We start from the raw sequence: 12,882 nt of genomic DNA, 5'->3' as shown, positions 1-12,882 counted from the left end.
GCGGGGCCCTGGGTGGTGGAAAACAGTGTCCACGTTGGCTGTGCCTCTCTGCACCCCTTGGCATGGGCAGCACTACCTGCACACCCCCTGCCCTACCAACCTCTACCACCCACTCGGGCTGCCTTGTTTCATTTCAAGCCACTCAGAACAGCTCCACTGCAGTACTGCAGGGTTCATGGACCCTAACATCACCCCTTCAACTGCACAATTCAGTGGCATTCGAATATTCCTAGCACTGCGGCACATCGCACAACCATAACAGAAGTCTCATGCTCGTTACCTTACCACCCACCACCCACCCCATTACCATCAATCTCTTCTCTGTCCATCATCCTCATTCTAGGTCTGTCATGTAAATGGAGTCACACAGTGTGATCTACTTCAGTAGCGTTATGTTATCAAGGTCCATCCATGCTGTAGCATCCATCGTGGCTCCATTGCTGGTCAGGGCCATAGAGGATTTCATTTTATGAACACACAGTGTGATGATTTTAATGAATATCCCAAGACAACTGGATTTGGAACCTAACTACCAATCCAGCAGTGTTGGGATTTGAGGTACAACATGAGGGGTCTGGAATCACGAAAAATCTATGTCAGTGAGCCGGATTGAGTTCATTAGCACGGGGATGCATTCCCTCTAGAGGACATGTTGGAGTGCCCACTGACCTCTTGTTCTCTCTTACCTTTTCACATGGGCTCATGCAGCAGGAAGGCCATCGTGAGCTACTGATACCATTACCCTGGACTTCGCAGCCTTCAGAACCACAAACCTGTACAGTTCTGTTCATTATAAACCACCCAGTCTCAGCCATTCTATCACAGTAGCAAGAAACAGACTAAGACATCCTGTATTTCACTTCCCCATTCACCAGTAGATGAGACTTGAGGCTGACTCCAGATGGGGCCATTATGAATCACGCTGCTGTGAACACTCAGGTTTACAGTTTCATGTGGGTATACATTTTCAGTTTCCTTGTGTATGTACCTATCCACAAGTGGAACTGCCAGGTCACATGGGGAGCCAGGCATCTTTGTACACAACTGCACCTCCTCTCTGTATCACTGAAACCCAATGAGAATCGAATACGAATATCCTTAGGTTCCAAATTATTTTTGTAAAACCCTTTATATTTAGATTCCAAAACCTTTATATTTGGATGCAAAACTTTTATATTTAGAGTCAAAACTTTTATATTTAGTTTCAAACCAGACTTACTGGAACAGCCATAGCACAAATGGTTTATAATTAAGTAAACAAAACCCAGAATAGGTAACATCCCTCTGCCCTGGAGCACAGTGAGAGCAGATAATCCTGGACTTTTGCTCTACTTCTGCCAAAAATTGCATTTGGCATCTATTCAGAATCATACTATCTCCTGAGGCACTTTGGAAGGTCTGGCTTGGGAGAGATTTTTTAGAAAAATATGTCTCAAATGAACCTGGTTCCCATGTGTGTGCCTAGGGCCCCAAAGAGGAAGGAGGTACCAATCACAGGGAAGAAGAGCTGGAGGTGAGAGGTCACTTTGAATACTACGGAAGCCGCGAAGGCCCCTACTTCAGAGAACACCAAAGTTTCCTGGGAATCTTGGGGAAAGGCATCTTCAGGCTGAGTAGCTGTGGAGGCTTCAGTCTGTGTCTCTCCCAAGTCCCCGGGTGACACCTGGGCTGTTTCTGAGCAGCAGACCACAAAGGACCTGGGGACCTGTATGGTTGGCCCAGGAACACATTGTTGAGGTGTTCATGGACTCCAAACTGTTGCCCCCAGTTTGACTCCTTCCTTGGCAAAATAAAGCTTACAAAGGCCAAGAAACCACATCTAACAGACGCAGGGAAGTTGGGGAGCTAGGGGAAGGCGTGTATGCCCAGAACCCCATTCTTCTTTTGCATAATCAACAAATCTCACCTGATCTCTCAATTCAATGAAGGGCCCCAAGCTTATTGAACTAGGGCTTATTTGTAAATTGGGGGACTCCATGGCACAGTAGAAACTTAGTGTCAGATCAGAAATCAAGCATGATTGAAAATAAAATTTAGAAGTGTGCCAGGTAGAGCGCACCCTGAACTCACAGCTCCAGAAACAATAAATGAATGACAGGGACTCTTGCAAAACAGCAGAATGGATTTACTTTATTTATTTTTATTTTATGGAAAAAGAGTAAAACAATATTTCATAACAAACAGTAGGAGAATGACAACAGTTAATACATTGCATATTGTTATCCCTAAAGTAGTTATTCAGAGTATAAGACATGGGCATTAAATTTTTCTCTAATCAATACTAGCACAAACCTTCCCTTCAGTGAATGAAGAGACACTAACAGTATAACTGACTTACTTTTTTTCCCCCTTTTTCCCTTCCATCTTTCCTCCTCCTCCATTCTAGTTCTCCTTTCCCTCTGAACAATTTCTTCCCATCTCACAGCATCTGTGTACATGTTAGATCTTACTTACTCTAAAAGCCACAGAAGAAAGTGTGACAACCATCCTTTCCCATCATCCCTCTGGTTCTCCCCAACATGACACAGTGGCCCTCTAGATTGCCTTTGTCCTGCTACCCTTCACCTCTATCTCTCTCTCCATTTACCCCCAAAGACTCTTCTTTCTCTCTCCTCCCAGCTCTGCAGGTTGTGGGTTTTAATCAGGTAGATGCTGCTTCTCATAATGAAAGAATATGAGTCATCAGGGATCATGCTAAAACCCAAATTTTGATTCAGAACACGGAGCAGCCCACAAAGCCATGGTTTGTGCACTCCAAGAGCCGTGGGCAGGTCTCCTTGGCTTCTGCTGCTTCGCTTCCTCCTCCTCTACCTCCTGGCTCAAGTCAGTCACACAAGCTGTTTGAGTAGAAAGCGTGCTCCCCCTCATTTTCAGTCTTGCCATGTGTAAGGGCAATGACAGTGAAGGTTTCTTGTGGAAGACTGGATCGGAAATAATTCAATAATAACACACAGAAGACCCAGCACAGTGTTTGACACAGAAGAGGCTAAATAAATATTGGCTTATTTTGTTCTTTGTTCTGGTTTCTTCTGGAGCCAGGCATTTTCATAAATGCAATAGATCCCCAGGTATTAATAATTGATATTAGTAGATACCTGCAAACCAGACATTTGCTGTAAAATCACTATTAAAAGAGAAGCCTGAAATATATAATTCACCATGAAAGGTGTTATTCTACTGACTTAGCAACTACATCAATGGGGTTAGGGAGTGATTTCCTTTTTCAAGTTCAGGACGTCTAAATGAACTGAGGCTGCAATTTCAAAGAACCAAAAGGAAAAGGGTCTCTCACTAACCTTTACGTCACCCTCAACCATTAACCATCAGAGATTGAGCTAAGAGGGTTAGGGGTACAATGCAGTGGTAGAGTGCTTGCCTGGCAGATGTGAAGCCCTGGATTCAATCCCTAGTACTGCATAAAGAAAACCCGTGAAGCGAAGCCAAGAAGAGTCAGATGTCGCCCCCACCGCCTCCAGCCCCTCTGCCTGAAGGTGAGCTCCAGTAACAGAGCCCAGGCTGACTGTCACCTCCAGAATGGGCCGACAGCCACCTAGTGACTGGCCCACAAGGCTCTCCAAGGCAGGAAATGTCCTGACGTCTGCTTACGCTTCCTCGGGACCCAAAACTGCAAGACCTCAGAGATGCCCAGTCATGATGCTCTCATTCATGGGGACGCCAAGGAGCATGAGTCTCACATCATCTAACAGAATGCAGACTCGAGCCAGCATCACTTCTAAACAAAGAGCGACTTTTCAGAAGAAAGCAGCAGACATTACACCCTCATTCCTCTGCACACTTCGTGTAGTCCATCTTCTGGGAAAGAGGCCGAGATCGTGGTGTAAGTCCCTTAGAACAACGGACAATTGTCACAGGCTTTTAATTCCCTCTGCTTCTGACGGGAAGGAAAAATGGTTACATGGTGAAGTCAGAGGGTCTTGGGCACAGACGGGGAATTTCCCGAGGGTCTCCGACACCAACCATGGGTGTATAATTAGAAGCATGATAAAAATAAGGGAACTGGTGCCAGTGTTGGCCCTGCATTATCAAGGTTTCTGTCTTTGGACTTCTGTCTCCAGCTGTGGTTGTAGTCTGAGTCCCTCTTGGAGCACTGCATGCTTCTTCCTTAGCCTGTGGCACTGAGAGCTTCAGTGTGGCCACAGAGCATGGGAGGAGCAGAGAGAGAGCCAGGAGTCCCTGACTTCAAATAAGAGTGAGATGCTGCTGGGTCTCTGCTCGATGTATCCCACCCATTGACCAAGCAACTCCAAACCCAGAAGGGACCACGTTCCTTGAGAATTCTCAGGTTGCTTGGTAATTCCTAAATTATCAGGGGGTTTTGTGGCTGTTTTATTTTTACTGTTTAAAAATTTGGATAATTTGGAGGCATCATTTACACAATCTTCCTCTTCATTGAAGAATTCTGCACAATGTCCTTGGATTGGAAGCCAGGACTCCTGACTCTAGCTTGGTGGTCATGAGATCTTGGGTCTTGTGATCTTCAGACTTTTGAGGTATCCTCGACTGGTGTTTTCTAGTAGGTACTGTGCGGAATAAGTCTTAGGCACAAATAAGAATTATTGATCAAATAAATGTGGTAAGCACAGACTTAGGGTTAGTTTAGAGCAGGACTTCTCCAAGTTGGTAACAGGCCAAGCTACAGTAGGGATTGCCAAAAAGAGACTGTGAGTTTACTGTTTCCTGAAAGAATGTCATCACAAAGTCCTTTACCTCTGCCCCCAAATTTACCCCATATCTCCCAGATTTTAGGAGCAGCTCCAGGCATGTCTGTAACATAAATACACTTTGGGAAATGATGGGTCTAAATAATATCTGAATTTAAACTAATTTTATGTAACTAATAGTTATTGGAAAATGTTGGGGGACTTAAAAAAAGTCATTGGGTCCTGGGTCCTACTTTTCAAGTTGCCAACTCAGATAGTCAAAGAAACTCCCCACTTCATTTAGAAGTTCCATTTCTCTCAGCCTTTTCACTGACATCATCTGAGTCTTATGCTGATTATAAAAGCATCAGTGAGTCCAACACTTGGGTATATTGCAAGGCATAGTCATTTGCATCTGAAACTAATTATTCCGATCCTTGGAACTACCCCTATTAATTAGCTGATCAGGGAAATGTTTACGTGATTTAAACATTAGCCCCAAATATACTTGATCAAATGTTTTAGGCTGTTTAAGGAATACATCAGATTGATGTTTTAAGGGACACACACAGAGAATGCTAAAGCTTGTAACGTACCATCTCGATGGATTTCAGCCACCGAAGGGTCTACCAAGAGTAATTTCCAGTGAAAGAAATTATGAGTTACCAATTTTCTCTAGAACTTGAGATCCATCCTTAGAGGGAATATCATTGCCAATGCAGGAAGACTTAGTCACAAACAGACTATTACAGTAATCCAAGCAGTGATGACTAACCATCTATTCATTTTAATTTTTTGGGTAATTGGTTTTATCTATTAGCAGTCAACCACATATTTAAAAGACTTTTCTCCATAAAAATCTTTCCTCTTGGGTGTGATGGTCAACTAAGCCCAGAGGCATAGTAGATCTCACCAGCATCTTCTATCAGGGGTTTCAGGCACTCCAAGGATTGGCTGTAAATACTTCTCCAAACAAGATCCACTCAGCAATGATTCCCACTATTTTCTGCCAAAAATGGCCCCACAATAATGGACAGTGTACAGTTAGTTCTCCTTTATTATACAATGCAGGTGGATATCATTTACATAGCTGAATTTGTGATATTCTCAGAATACTGCAGAGATCTGTTTGATATACCATTTCAGAAGGACTAGCATTGGTGAATCTATTTTACAGTTAGCAGTAAAAATGGTCCTTTCTGGGATGAGAGTATGATAATGATTTTTATGTGCCTTTCACATTTCAAACTTGGATTTAGTTGGACTACAAAATACTTACATTTTTCACAACCAACAAGTTGTTGACTTTAGAGATCAAAAGTAAACAGACTCCCAACTCAATTTCAGTTTTTCAAAAAATGTCCCAGAATTTCTGCCTTTTGTTGTAGCACTGGCAGTGCCATCTGATAACCTGCATTTTGGAAAAACAAAGCAATGGGATCCATTCACCAGCTGAAGCTAAAACGTACTACCGCGACTTAGTTTATATCACTCTTGCAAGGATAATAAAAATGTGTTCTAAACAGCAAAAGAAGCGTCATTCTGTAGTGCTCTGATGCTGGAATTATACTGCATTCATTCGAAAGGTCTGTGATTTACATAAAGCACACGTTATGGGCTCAAACACCTCTCTCCGGGCACCACCTTCTCCAATTGTAAAACATAGTCAAAGGAATAAAGTGAGCAAAGATTTATTGCCTGCAAGATCAGAGCAAGGGGATAAAATATTTTATTTCATCCTAGAAGGTTATTTCATTTCAATGATGTTAGCAGGCTTACAGAACTTTTTTCCATTTTAAATTGTTAATACAAACTAATTATAAAAGGTTTCAAGCACAGAAAATAAGGACAATTGTATCCATATATGAATTAAGAGTAAACTTTTACATACATTTTGCAATTTTTCTTTTGCTATGCTCTAGAATCACCATGATAAAGTCCTGCTTATTACCTACTTTCTCTCTTCAAAGGTAACGAACGTTCAACCGCAGTGCCCCATCTGCTAATCCAGAGCATATTTTGAAGTCTTTTTATGTTTGTACACATGTATGAATGCATGTGTGTATGAATAAACCCTAAATGACATGCAGTTTCATTTTTCATCTTTCGCAAATATGTTTAACAACTTTGTTGAGATGCAATTAATATAATGTAACAGTCATCCATTTAGAGAGCTCAAAACTATTTTAACACTTGGTGCTATGTCCAGAGGTAATCAAAGCCATCACCACAGTCAGCGTTTTAATTCAATGAAAAAGAAACGTCACAGTGGGGTGGAACAACACCTATCATGCCAGCACTCTGAGAGACTAAGAGAGGACCTTAAATTGGAGCCAGCCTGGGCTACTTAGTGACCTAAGACTCTTTGACTTTGACTCTTTTTCAGAGAGAGAGAGAGAGAGAGAGAGAGAGAGAGAGAGAGACTCTAATAATGTATATATATAATATATATAATATAATATAATATAATATAATATATATTATATATTATAATATATAATATTATATATAATATATAATATATAATATAATAATAATGTAGTCTGTGCAAAGGCCCTGGGTTCAATCCTCAGTATCACAGAAAAAGTGAAAGAAAGAAAAAGAAAGCAAAGGGAAGAGAAGCCTGATGCCCCCCCATGTCTCCTTCTCCCATCATCCCTACCTCAGCCATCAGCCCCCACTAATCTACTGTCCATCTCCGTACACGTGTGTGCTCTGAAATCGTGTCATGTATTTTGTGACTGGCATCTTGAACCTCACCTGTGCCTCAAGGCGTGTCCATGCCGGAACAGCCCTTTACGTGCATGGCCCACAGTTTGTCACCCATCTGCCCGCTGATGGACGTGTGATCTGTTTCCATCTCTTGCCCCTGAGACTGACATCACCGTCCGCACTTCTGTGTGTGCCGTTGTGTGAATGGGTGTCTTCTTTCCTCTCGGGCACCCACCTACGACAGGGCATCGGTTTGGAAGCGAGGGGATCTGATTCACTTAACTGTGCTTCGCGGTGGTCACCAGGCTCGTTTTATTTACTGTTTCCTTGACAAGCTCGGGTTATGCTCTTGATGGTTTTGGTTGCAACGCTGTGGTGAGGTCTTTCTCCATGTTTTTGTGCGTACATGACGTCTCCCAGCGAAGACTTCGTGGAGGCTGAGCACCCCTGGAAGTTTTGTAGTATTTGCCAAATTGCTCACCAACATTGAGGTAAACACGCCTCACCTGCAAGATGTCAGCCTTCTCTCCCCACGATCTCCCCACACTCCGGGTTATCTGTCCGCGCCTTGGCCAATGGGAGGCACATGAAATCATGTTTCATTAACTTGCATTAACTTGCTTTAATCTGTATGTCTCCAGTTATTGGTGGAGTTGGTCATGTTCTCATATGCTTGTTAGACATTTTCCTTTCTTCTACAGCAAACGGCAGAATTTCACAGTTGTTTGCTTCTTACTAGTTCAGAGTTTTCTCCTGTTAATCTGTATCATCTCTTATAAATAGATAATCTTGTGTCTGTCTTAAAAATAAGACAAATATCTCCTCTTGGTTGAACAAAATTTTGTCAAATTTAAAAAAATTGTTTTAAATGCATTGTTTTTAAAATTTTTAATATTAAATTTATCTATGCTTCTTTCTTTAGCTTAAAATTTTTCCTATAATAATATTAGTCTTAGGGAAGTCTTAGCAATTTTGTTCTGAAATGCCAGGTTTTGTTTTTTGTACATTTAGTCTTCTAATTCACTTGGAATTCTGTATGTGTGGATTTTTATGGAATTAGTTAAAAATCGGATTTTACCTTGTATAGTTATCAATTTATCTAATTGTCCTCACATTGCCTCTTAAATACATAAACTTTTTTGTATTGCCTTAAAATGCCACTTTTGTCTTGAAGTGCTATTGTGTGGGAAACAGAGAGAGAGGAGAGAGAGACAGAGAGACAGAAAGACAGAGAGACAGACAGAGAGAGAGAGAAGTTCTGGGCTCTGTCTTCTGGTCTATTTATGTATCACTGTGCCAATGTCACACTATTTGCTTTAGTTTTATAACAGATCTTGTTATCTGAGAGAGTAAACTCTTGTTCTTTTTCTTCTTCTTTCTTCTTCATCTTCAAAATTATCTAGACCATTCACTGTTTTCTCCTTCACATACATGATTTTTTGGAATTTCATTATCATCGATAATGTATATTTGTTAAGCATGGTTAACCATGAAATCATCTCCCAGTGTTTTTATGTTAATGGTACTGAATGCATAGATTCAGTGGAAGCAGATGATTACCTTCAGTCTTTGCTGAGGAAAGTATACAACCTAAAATTCAAAGAGTAACCACTAAAAAAAAAAACTAGAATTAGAATTACACAATTTCTGAAAGGGTCCGAAAAAGTAAGTGAAATGAACAGTTGGGTAAACCAACATCTTCACACTCCAGTATGACTTGTGTTCTTGGATTTTTAGTATCACCTTCATCTTCCAAATCCTACAAAACCCTACAGAACCAATTAAAATACAATTTGGGAATAGAAGAGGCAATAAAAATCATTATGAATTATAAGGACAAACATTATAAAAGAAAAATGTCCAGTAGATCAATAATCATAATTGCAAGTAAACCAAATGCTCCAGTTAGAGGTCAGAGACCCTAAGGAGGAAACCTGGAAGCCCAGCTACTCACCTCTGCACATGCTGCCCACCCTGCAGAGTCCAGAGCTGCCTCTGGATCCCCAGACAGCACAAGGTAAGACAGCTCTGCTTTGCCCAGAGCCCAGGGACCCTTGAAACCAAGATTTCCAGACTCGAGCTGGTACATCCTGGTTAATGGCAGGAAGAACCCCTCTAAGCCAAGGCTGCCACTCAACTCCCTAGCGGAGACAGGCAGCTTTACATCACAGCCCTGCCCACAATGACACCCTCGTGTCCTCTCGTCCAGGGAGACAGCAGTGCTCACAGATGCCCCACTTTGCCCCAGAACCTCGTTCCCTGGCCCTGCAACCCAACCCTGCATAGACAGCACTTCCAGGTTCTCTTCTGGCAACTTCTCACCTGTGCATTCCTTGTGCTTCCAACCATCTTATTTTGCTGTATTTTTGTAGCATCATCTAAGTCTGCAGCCAGGGGACCATCACTTTATCTTCCGCTGTCATCTTGCCCGTGACAGAGCTCCACCCACAGTGAGATGTCACCAGCCCACAAGTCTGGGGACAAGGCGGCCAGCGAGACTAGGAAAGACAGCCAGTCCCAGCCAGTGGGATGATGGAGCACAAGGCTTCACCAGACAGCAGACTCAGTGATCCACCATTCCTATAAATTACTTTTAAACCTATGCTGTGTGCTAGAAAATGTAATTATTGTTTAGTGAAACAGATACAAGAAATTCTTCTTTATAGCTTCAGCAGCCAAGAAAAAGCATGCAGCCAGTTTGGCGTGGGATGCAGAAGAGCTGGGACGTGCCTGTTACCAGCCCTGGTGATGCTGGGCTCTCCCCTCCCTACCACAATAGCTATGGCTCCCTCTTGGCCTGGTCACTTCTTGGGACCAGAGCTACCCAGTGGGGCAGAAGCAGCATCTTGCTGTTCTAGAAATTTTAAAGAAAGGAAAGGAAATCTTGAACACAAGGTAATTTCTCCAAAATAGTATTTCTGAAACCTCAGAGATTTTGGTGTGGGAGATGGTAGAGGATTTTATTTTGCTCCACTCTTGATTGTTCTACATACTCTTACACATTGCTTGAACTTGTGAGCACTGAAGACAAACACATGGAACTGTAAGCATTGCTTGTCTTTGCTCCTGGATGTGGAAGAGAGGATCACACATGCCTGGACTGCATGCACCGCCAGGCGATGTATTCAGGAGGTGACTCGGCTGTTGACACTGGGGTGAGTGTGTCGGTTACATATCTGACAGACACTCGCTCTGATTTTCCCCACATGGCCTGTGAAAATTCTGATTGATCAAGGGTCATTCCTCACTGGCCTGTTCCTCGTGTTTGTAACTGGGGAGATCAGGGAGGGTCCCTCATAACTCCGTCTCTTTTCTTTCAGAGACAAATGATAACAAACCATCTTCCCACTTGGTTGGACTATATTATTTGCTAGTGGTGACTCTAGCTGTGAAATTCATCTTGCACACTTGAAAGACAACTTGTCACAGAAGGGGCCATAGGATAGTGGAAAGACAAAAGGACCCAGGTCTTGATGCACTAGAGTCGCTTCCTGAGCCACCTAGGGGTAGGACTCCTTGTTAGGTAAGATCACCACATCCTTCCTGTTGAAGCCAGATGAATCCAGATGTGTTATGAATTTCATCCCAAGTCATCTTAGCTGCTACAATAGCGACCTTTGAAAGTCTTTGCTTCGTCACTGCTAATTTTGGCCTATGTATGAGTTGTGGGCCGGAAGATGTGAGGATCCCAGTCCCCTCTTTCTTCCCTGGACCTCAAGGTTCAGGGAGGCTGAGGAGAGGTGAGGAGGCTGTAGGGTCTGACATCGGGGCTATTTCCAAGATTCTAGCTGAGGCACAAACTCAATTACCCATTTCCACAGACCCTTCCAGCTCTGCTGGAGGTGCCCGCTGGCTGGCAGTCCAACGTTCAGGCTGCTGTGGTTTAATTAGTAATAAAGCTCTTGCCTGCCTTGAAAGTACAGAATTCCTCCTTTCTCTTGAGATACAAACACTGTCCAAGATGCTCTGCACAGCGGGGAGGAAGGCAGGTTGCGGAAAATGTGTTTATCTGGCACCTTTATTTGGAGCACTATGGGAATCTAAGAGATTGAGCTGTGTGTTCTACAGTTTCAAAAGGGCGGGAGACGCTGTCCCTCTCCCTGAGTGAGTAGAAGCTTTCTAGGTGGTTGGCTGCCAGCAGATAGCTGCATCTTTCCTTTCGTTCTGTTGGTGGCCGACCATCCTAGGCTCGGAATTATTTACAGAGATCCAGAAAATACAATGCCACCTTCCTGCAACTGCTGCCACCTGACCGTGCTCACAGATGCATCCTGGATTCTGACTCTCTGAATCTCTGGAAAGAGCATGGCGGATGGGAGGGAGGCCGGTTTCCCCTTGGTTATGAATTTCCTCCACTGATAACCGGACAGACTCGGTGGGGAAAATAGGGGAAGGGTTCTGGTCCTTTCTCTGGGTCCTGCCTTTTTTGTGTGTCAGTGTTAATCAACTGCCCTGCGCTTTAGTTGCAGCTAGCTAGACCCCAACAAAATAGTGGGATTTAGAACTCAAACAAAAAGACAGTCACCGAGAAATTGGATTTAAGACTGCAGCCACGAAAGTTGCTTTGCTAGAAAAATAAAAGTGCTGAGAAGCTTTTTCCTCTAAGGCTCCCTAATGGTAGTTTAGCGGGCACACGAGGGTCTGGGGCTGTCCGATCCCTGGTGTGTGGAGACAGGCTGTATCAACTTTGATTTCAAAGCTCTTGCAAGTCATAAATCGGGGACAATTCCTTGCTTGAATCTGGAAGAACTGATGCTTTCCTTGTTAGTCATCAAGATTCAAAATAAGACAAACCTGATCTTGGTTGGATCCCAAATGCCACCCCCACGTGAAGGGAATGCGAAGGGGTGTGTAACACGGGGGGCTACCCAGTGCTGGGAAAAATTACAATGCATGTCACACAGTCATTTTATGAAGTGACTTTTTAAAATTAAATAATCAATAAATAAGCCCAGGGGACAAGAACCCTCCAGGCATACATTAGTGCCTCAACCTGAAACAACGAAGCTGTGTGGGAAACACTTGCCATTAGCTGCCATCTGCTGTCGCCAATTGGGGGTAATCTTTATGTCCCCCTGACAGCTTAGCTGTGTGACTTGTTCCCCTGATGAAGTGAAGTCCCCAGGCTGGACACAACATTTCGCGGTAAGGACTCCTTGTTTAACTCTGCACTTCTCGGAGCTCGGAGCTTGGTGACTGACATTCGCCATTCTGTTCAGGGTTTTTCAGATTGTATGTTGCATTACAGAAAATTTGCCAAGTGTGTGTACTTCCCTGCTTGGTATGCACTGTTCTTGTCAGCATTTTCTGTGCAGGGCAGAAGTCAGGTGCGCTTGCTGCCCGGGCTGGAGCTCTACATTTAGGAAAATAAGAAAGCAACTTTCTTATTTTGTTCTGGAAAATGAAGAGAGCTCTCTGCCTGATTTAAATTCTTTGCACTTATGTTTATCTTCCATTTGAACTCGTGCTTTTAGACTTTTAGTAAATATAAGCTTTGTTCACACCAAAA

Source organism: Cavia porcellus, unplaced genomic scaffold, assembly GCF_034190915.1.
Source record: "Cavia porcellus strain 051 isolate PalLab524CR breed Dunkin Hartley unplaced genomic scaffold, mCavPor4.1 scaffold_1, whole genome shotgun sequence".
NCBI classification, from domain to species: Eukaryota; Metazoa; Chordata; class Mammalia; order Rodentia; family Caviidae; genus Cavia; species Cavia porcellus.
This window is presented reverse-complemented; position numbering follows the sequence as displayed.